At 42.4% G+C, this 6898-nt stretch overlaps 1 long non-coding RNA gene across 3 annotated transcripts; it reads left to right on the forward strand.

The window, feature by feature from the left end:
- Nucleotides 1–1621: 1621 nt before the first annotated feature.
- Nucleotides 1622–4777, forward strand: LOC136450045 (uncharacterized). Of its 3 annotated transcripts, XR_010758245.1 has the most exons (4): nt 1622–1650; nt 3738–3872; nt 3962–4375; nt 4453–4777. It is a non-coding gene; the product is annotated as an uncharacterized lncRNA (long non-coding RNA). The 3 variants fall into 3 exon arrangements; XR_010758243.1 differs by lacking the exon at nt 3738–3872; XR_010758244.1 differs by lacking the exon at nt 1622–1650 and having other exon boundaries at nt 3607–3872.
- The last annotated feature ends 2121 nt before the right edge of the window (nt 4778–6898 follow it).

The following is a 6898-nucleotide window of genomic DNA, read 5'->3' on the forward strand; positions in this document are numbered from 1 at the left end:
GCCGTCAAGGAAGAGGAGCACAGGGTGCTCCGACTGCGCAAGGTGCTCTGCGGGCTACGGCAGGCCCTATGAGCATGGAACGCGAAGCTTGACGCCACACTAGGCGAGCTTGGGTCTCAATGGTGCGCAACCGAGCACGCGCTCTACACGTGGCGACGGGGGAAGGAGGAGCTCATCGTCGGCGTGTATGTGGATGACTTGATCATCACCGGCGCGCGCACGGAGGACATCAATAGCTTCAAGCACGAGATGGTGGCTCGTTTTCAAATGGGCGATCTTGGCGCACTCTCCTACTACCTCGGCATCGAGGTGAGACAGGGGAAGAAGGAACTCATGCTCAGTCAGAGCGCGTATGCCTCCAAGCTGTTGGAGCGGAGCGGCATGGCTGAGTGCAAGCCATGTGTGACTCCGATGGAGGAGCGGCTGAAGCTGACGAAGGCCAGCACTGCGGTAAAGGTGGATGCAACACTCTACCGGAGCATCGTCGACGGTCTACGCTACCTAGTCCACACGAGGCCGAACATTGCGTTCGACGTGGGCTACATCGGTCGCTTCATGGAGGATCCTAGACTGGATCACTGGACTGCAGTGAAGCGGCTACTGCACTACATCAAGGGGACGGTGGATCAAGGGATCATCTTTCCTAAGACCAGCGGGAGTAAGCTGCAGCTCACTGTGTTTAACGATGCAGACATGACAGGGGACATCGACGGACGATGGAGCACCTCTAGCGTGCTCGTCTTCCTCGGGTCGGCCCCAATTTCATGGTTGTCGCTGAAACAGAAGGTGGTGGCGCTATCTATGTGCGAGGCAGAGTACGTAGCGGCAGTCACAGCGGCGTGCCAAGTTGTGTGGCTACGCTGGCTGCTGGGCGAGCTGACCGGTGTGGAAGCTCACCCACCAGCATTAATGGTGGACAACTAGCCCGTCATCGCCCTCGCGAAGAATCCGGTTCTGCACGACCGGAGCAAACACATCAACGTAAAGTTTCACTTCCTTAGGGACTGTGTTGATGGAGGGCAGATCATCATCGAGTTCGTCGAAACTGGTCGGCAACTCACGGACGTGCTCACCAAGCCGCTCGGACGTCTTCGACTCACGGAGCTGAAGGAGATGATCGGCATGGAGGGGGTATAAGGGATAGCAGTGGGTTTAGGGAAAGAATTGTTAGAATAAACTACTGCTTTCCTTGTGTGAACACAACAAGGGAAGGCGGCGCCGAAAGACCCCCTGCTGTGATACTGTAGCCGCTGCAGGTGCAGGCACCGCACGACTCACCTGCAGCACTGTAGCCACATGTAGAGGACAGCGCAGAGTCAGCCAACATGTGCGCTGTACTAGGACTAGATGGATAGAGTTGTATAAATAGACTACCACGACAACTCAGTAAAGAGAGTTCAGATTTGTCATCTCCTATACAGGGCTTCGGCCAACGCTGGTGTCTTGTACTGTGTGTATACTCTGTTCTCCATTCTTCTTTTAGCTCCAACCATAGTGTGTGGGGACGGACAACGCTTGTTCGTGGTCGGCTTAGCTAGTGGGTGCTCGGCAACACTAGCGGGTGCTCGGCAAGACTGGTGAGTGGTTCACTCACCTGAGCCGGTGATCCTGTGGGCTAACATAAACCGCTCCGGGTGGCGTATCAGCCAGGTGATGGTTCTGGTTCTGTACCTGTAGTGCCCTTTGATACCTGTTTTAAATTTAATGCAGATTTCAAAATGGTGTAATCATACTAGCTGGTTTGTTCTGAAACTCTGAACTATACTAAAAAACAAAAAAAATAAGTTAACTAGAGGCTTATGCCATCGGATACTCTAAAATCACAATTACTCCCTCCATCCACAAAAGGATGCAATTCTCGTATTTTGAGGAGTCAAACAATCTAAACTTTGACCGGAATTATATGAAAATGTACTATCACTCGTAAAACAAAATAAGTATCATTAGATTAGTTATTATTATAGAATATATATTCATAATAAATTTATTTAGAGACATAAATGCTAATACTATTTACTCTAAGCTTGGTCAAACTTAAGCTAGTTTGACTGGCACGTTTCCTATAATTGTATTCTTTTGCGGATGGAGGGAGTACATGTCAAGCGTGTAATTACCATGGTACTATATCTTCTGATGTTCATGGATTGATAAATGTAATGGTTAAACCTTGCACATTTCCAGTCTTGACTTCTGAGTAGTGAGCGCCTGCACAAACATGTGAACTCCAATATTTATTTCTAACTCATATGTCTGAACTCAGGATTCTTGTTTACATACAATCTATCTTCCTTTAACTTTTATCAGACTTATGAAACTTTTTCAGTGCGGCAAAGGCACTTCCATGGCAATTAGCGATAACTGGACCGTATCCATTGGATTTGAGTTTCATTTTTTTAAAAAGAAAACTTGTTTTTGGGTGCCTTGTTTGTAATAAAATGCCTATATACGTAAGAAATGATGAAACGGTGTCACTCTGGCGCTGAAGTGGTTTTTACGTGTTTCTGCAACCTGCTTTCAGCAGATCTTTATCTGTGGGAATGGAGCAGTATCCCCAAGTTTCTACTGCAGAAACTAAAGTAACTACAAGACTTCCTATATTCTCAACTTAATCAGGCTTAGTGATATCATTGTTGCTCTGGCACTGACATGTTCATAAGGTTGCTGCGAATGGGGGTCTAAGAAACCAGAGTAATAAGATCTCAGAACCAGGATTAAAAAACATTAGCATGCCACTTGCAAGTAACTAGGTGGTTTTGAGAACAACTGGCGCGCGTTGGGTTTGGCTGAAAACAATGATGACTAAGAATTTGCTTGCTACCTCTTTCTAAAATATCATACATAAGAATTTGTTTCTATAGACTTCACCACAATGTTCAGTACATGTTCTCTTTTTTGGTTTTCTTCTGGTAGCTTGCATTTACTGGTTGATCAACAGCCGGCCTATACCTTTTTCTCCCAGGCTAATTGTGTTCATCAGGACCAGTTGGAAACTTGTTTTGGGCCTGTATAAGTTTCCAGGTGAAGCTGAGGATTTAATTGTAGTAGACTAAATAGGTTAGTGAAACTTTTAGTGAAGGTACAGTTAGTTGCAGCTGCCATATTTTAGTGTCATTTCCCATATCGGCAGATCCACATTCCATATCCAAAGTTGAATCTGCATTTCATAATCTAGATGGAAGAATCCTCCTATCTGCTCTCTTGGCCGCCATGGCTCCTTTATGACCGGGGCCAAATTGATGACCAGAGAGGATATCGTCAAACGCTGTGAAGGCCCACCACAATCTAGTGGCTCGGACTGAATTCTTTTCCTGTGACCACAAGTCTGCTGGCCTTATGGGCATTCCCTGTGCTGCTGCTTCCTGCCTAAAATCATCTTGTTCTGATTTCTTATATGATCTAGAAAAACGTGTGGCTGGTTTAGACTTTGCATGTTGTATTCTGTACTTATTTTGTTTCATTTCTTCAATAGAATAAACAATCTTAATTTTGGACAAGAGAGATTGATGATGGCTTTCTTTTCCGATGCGTTCCTGACAGTAGAAATGCAGTTATTAGCTTTTGAGGAAAATTTTTATGATGGTGCAATTTTATTTCTACTACCAGTCTGATATGAACTGTTGTGATAGATCTATTACTCTGTATTTTGTTGAATTTGATTTCTTCACTAAATCTTGTTATGTGCTCATACCTGAAGCCTCATTTTCATGATAATTTTGTGATAATCTTCTTACTCCCAGAATCGCTGGTCTTGTCCACTGCAAAATTTTCTTGTTCATGCTTTGGGTGTCATATTCCCCTGGTCCTGATTTGGGCCTGATACTGTCAAGCTTTTGGACTTCGGGATTGGCTTGGGCAGTACCAGGCTTTGTCAGGCGTGTCCTTTCCCCACATATGAACAGCTATAGCAAGCATGCTAACTTAAACTTCCCTCCAACACTGAACACAACCATTGCATTTGCAGGACATCTTTGGGAGAGCAATCAAGAGATACATCCGGAAGCCTGATAAGAAGCAGCTGCTGCTGTGCCTCTTGGACTGGATGATTGGGCAAGGCTATTCTGTAGACTCGTCATCAAGGAACTTGCTTTTGAAGTGCACAACTTTTTGGCCAAAAACAAATTATAGCAGAAATCCTTTCTAAGCAGCAGACAGCATCAAGGACTATTGGCCAAAGACACAAAAAATGATAAAGGAAAGATTCTGTATATATAAGCTGTTCATATCCATCCAGGTACCTCCTTTGATAAGCCATGATTGTTTGAGGATCAATTTACTGTGCTCTGAGGTATCAGTAAGAGACAAGATATCAGTTATCACCCTCATGTGCAGATATGCCTAGGCTGCAAACCAACTTTTATTAGGATTTCAGATTATGGTATGTGGTATATGTTGAATCCACTTGAGTTCTCTAACATATCATGGCTAAACTTACGTAATGTCTGTTGTGGCCAGGAACTTTCACTGGAGACATACTTCTTCCAGTAGCAGTACAGCTGGGAGTGGATTACCACCATGCTTGCAATGATATGTGTGTCAGATTATGTGTTGTCTGGAGGCTTACAGTAAGTTTTCAATACATTTCCATACAGCTAAGTCAGAGACAATTTGATTTGATTTTGGAGGATTTTGCATATGACATTCAACCTGGTTTAGGTCACTGTACCTAGACAGCAGCATACAGATTTAATTTTGTTGACAATTGTACAAGTTATTGTGTGCGTCTTGAACATGCACTTAACAGTTTCCTGAGCAATGAATGTAAGAAGGGTTACCAGACGTTCCAATGCAGTGAAAAGTAGTTTTTTTACTATACAAGCACTAAACTTTTTGAACTGAAACCAAATAAGCATGCTTTGATCAAACTCTGAAACACACTTTATTCTGAACATGACCTGTCATCTGCTTGCTGCCTTGTTGCACTGGCCAATCATATCCCAATGAAAGGTTGATAAAAGCACACACATATTCCTAAAAAAGAATAATAAGAATCAAAAGACAAATGAAGGATAGAAGAAAATAAACATCTTGGCCATCCAAAATTCCAAAGAAAGGAACATGTGCTGCACCGATCAAATGCACTGTGTTTTTGCGAAGTAAAAGACCAGTTCCTGCATAGATTGCATCTCACGGGAAGCTATGTCAGCTAATATTAAATAGTTAATAATTGCACGATATTTTTCAGAACTATAAATTCTGATTGTAAGCAGCACAAGCTGCGATCCATTATTAAACTAGTGTTCTGTCTGTTTACAAATATATAAAAATGAACTAATTAGCTTGTCCTAAACGTCGTATATTTTAAAAACAGAGGGATTACTTAATTAGTTTGAAGAAAAGAGGTTGCTTTGAAGATTGATTTTGTACATACGGGCAGGGTATCGACATGTGGTTTTTTTGTCCTAAAAAAGTGAGGAAATATGTTTGTAACCTGTTTTCTTTTTAGGAAAACTGGATAACATACTATTATGCCGTTATGCAACAAAGTTTGGAACAGTTTTGTATCCTTTTTAGAGGATGAATTGTTATTACAGCCCTGTTATTGCAGGATTGTCATGTGAAGCTACGAACTAGCCTCTGAAACTCCTTTTCTTTTGCAGCCCAGGTAAATTATAGCCATGCTGAGACATTCAATGTTTATCTGTTATCTCTATTGAAAGGCTTGAAGTTATTTGTCTTCATCACTAAATTGGTGCCAGTGTTGAGGTGAACTTGGAGAAAGAATCGTGCTTTAGTCTGACAAAAATTATTTGCTGATGGTTATATAGGATGTCCTTTTTAGAGTTGCGTCTATGGTACGGACTGATAAACAGTGACATGAACAGATAGCTGCTGTACAATATTTTAGCTTTGAGGCAGAGAGCCTGAGTATTTTTCTTATGCTAGGCGTCACTTTTGTCTTTGAGATATTTGGTTTGAGCTTAGCTGAATGGTGAGGACTCTATGATTGAACATACACTAACCACCACCAGCCGCAGGATCTTTTCAATAAATATCGTCCAATAAGTTTTGAGTCCACATATATTCGAACACATAAGATTCCTTCGCGTACAGTTTTGACCAGTTTTGCAGAATCTTGTTGCATGTCTAGCCTTCATAATTATGTGCCCATCTATTTGTCCTTTTATCTCCTTGAATTGTTGATGAAACCTGGTAGCATGCGGTCCTCTTCGTCGCATGTAGCACCGAAGGGGGTTCATTGCATCCAAACATTTTTGCAGTGCAGAAAGTTGTCATACTCGGCTATATTCATTGAGTGGGACATGTTTTCCCTTGTTCCAGGCGACAAGACTTTCAGGTACCAAAGCATATCATAATGGGTTCCTATCAATTTTCCTATGCTGTAGTCATTCTGTTCCAAAAAAAATCAAGCAGCACATATGAGCTGCACGATAAGAAAATCAAGCTAACAAAATTTAGAGGACCCACATTTTTTCCCCTGAAATTATATGGTGCATGTCAATTTCTTTTTTTGCTATTGTTTGGTCTGTGCAGTTAAATTTAACTCTGAGAGACCCAGCCCCTGACGACCTCAGGAACAAAATGGAAGGAAAGAATAAACCTGGAAGCATTGAAATTTATAAACATGGAGGCAACGGGGCTGAAATTCAGTGGAATTCTTGTGATAATGGTTTGAGGAAACCACCTTTCGAAATTCTGGAGCAGATCATGTTTGAGTCCCTTGTTGACAATTTGTTTTCCCCATTTGTTGGACCTTTACTACTTGGCACCCTTCTTCACTCAACCCACTGATAACCAGAAGTTTACTCTGCTACGTATTTAATCAGCCAGTGGACATTTGGTGACTTGTGTGCCCCTGATAAAGATAAACTAGAGCGAAGGCATCGTTGTCAGAGCGTACAAATCACCAAAAAGAAAATTAGGACAGGTTTGGAGGTGA

Source organism: Miscanthus floridulus, chromosome 5, assembly GCF_019320115.1.
Source record: "Miscanthus floridulus cultivar M001 chromosome 5, ASM1932011v1, whole genome shotgun sequence".
NCBI classification, from domain to species: domain Eukaryota; kingdom Viridiplantae; phylum Streptophyta; class Magnoliopsida; order Poales; family Poaceae; genus Miscanthus; species Miscanthus floridulus.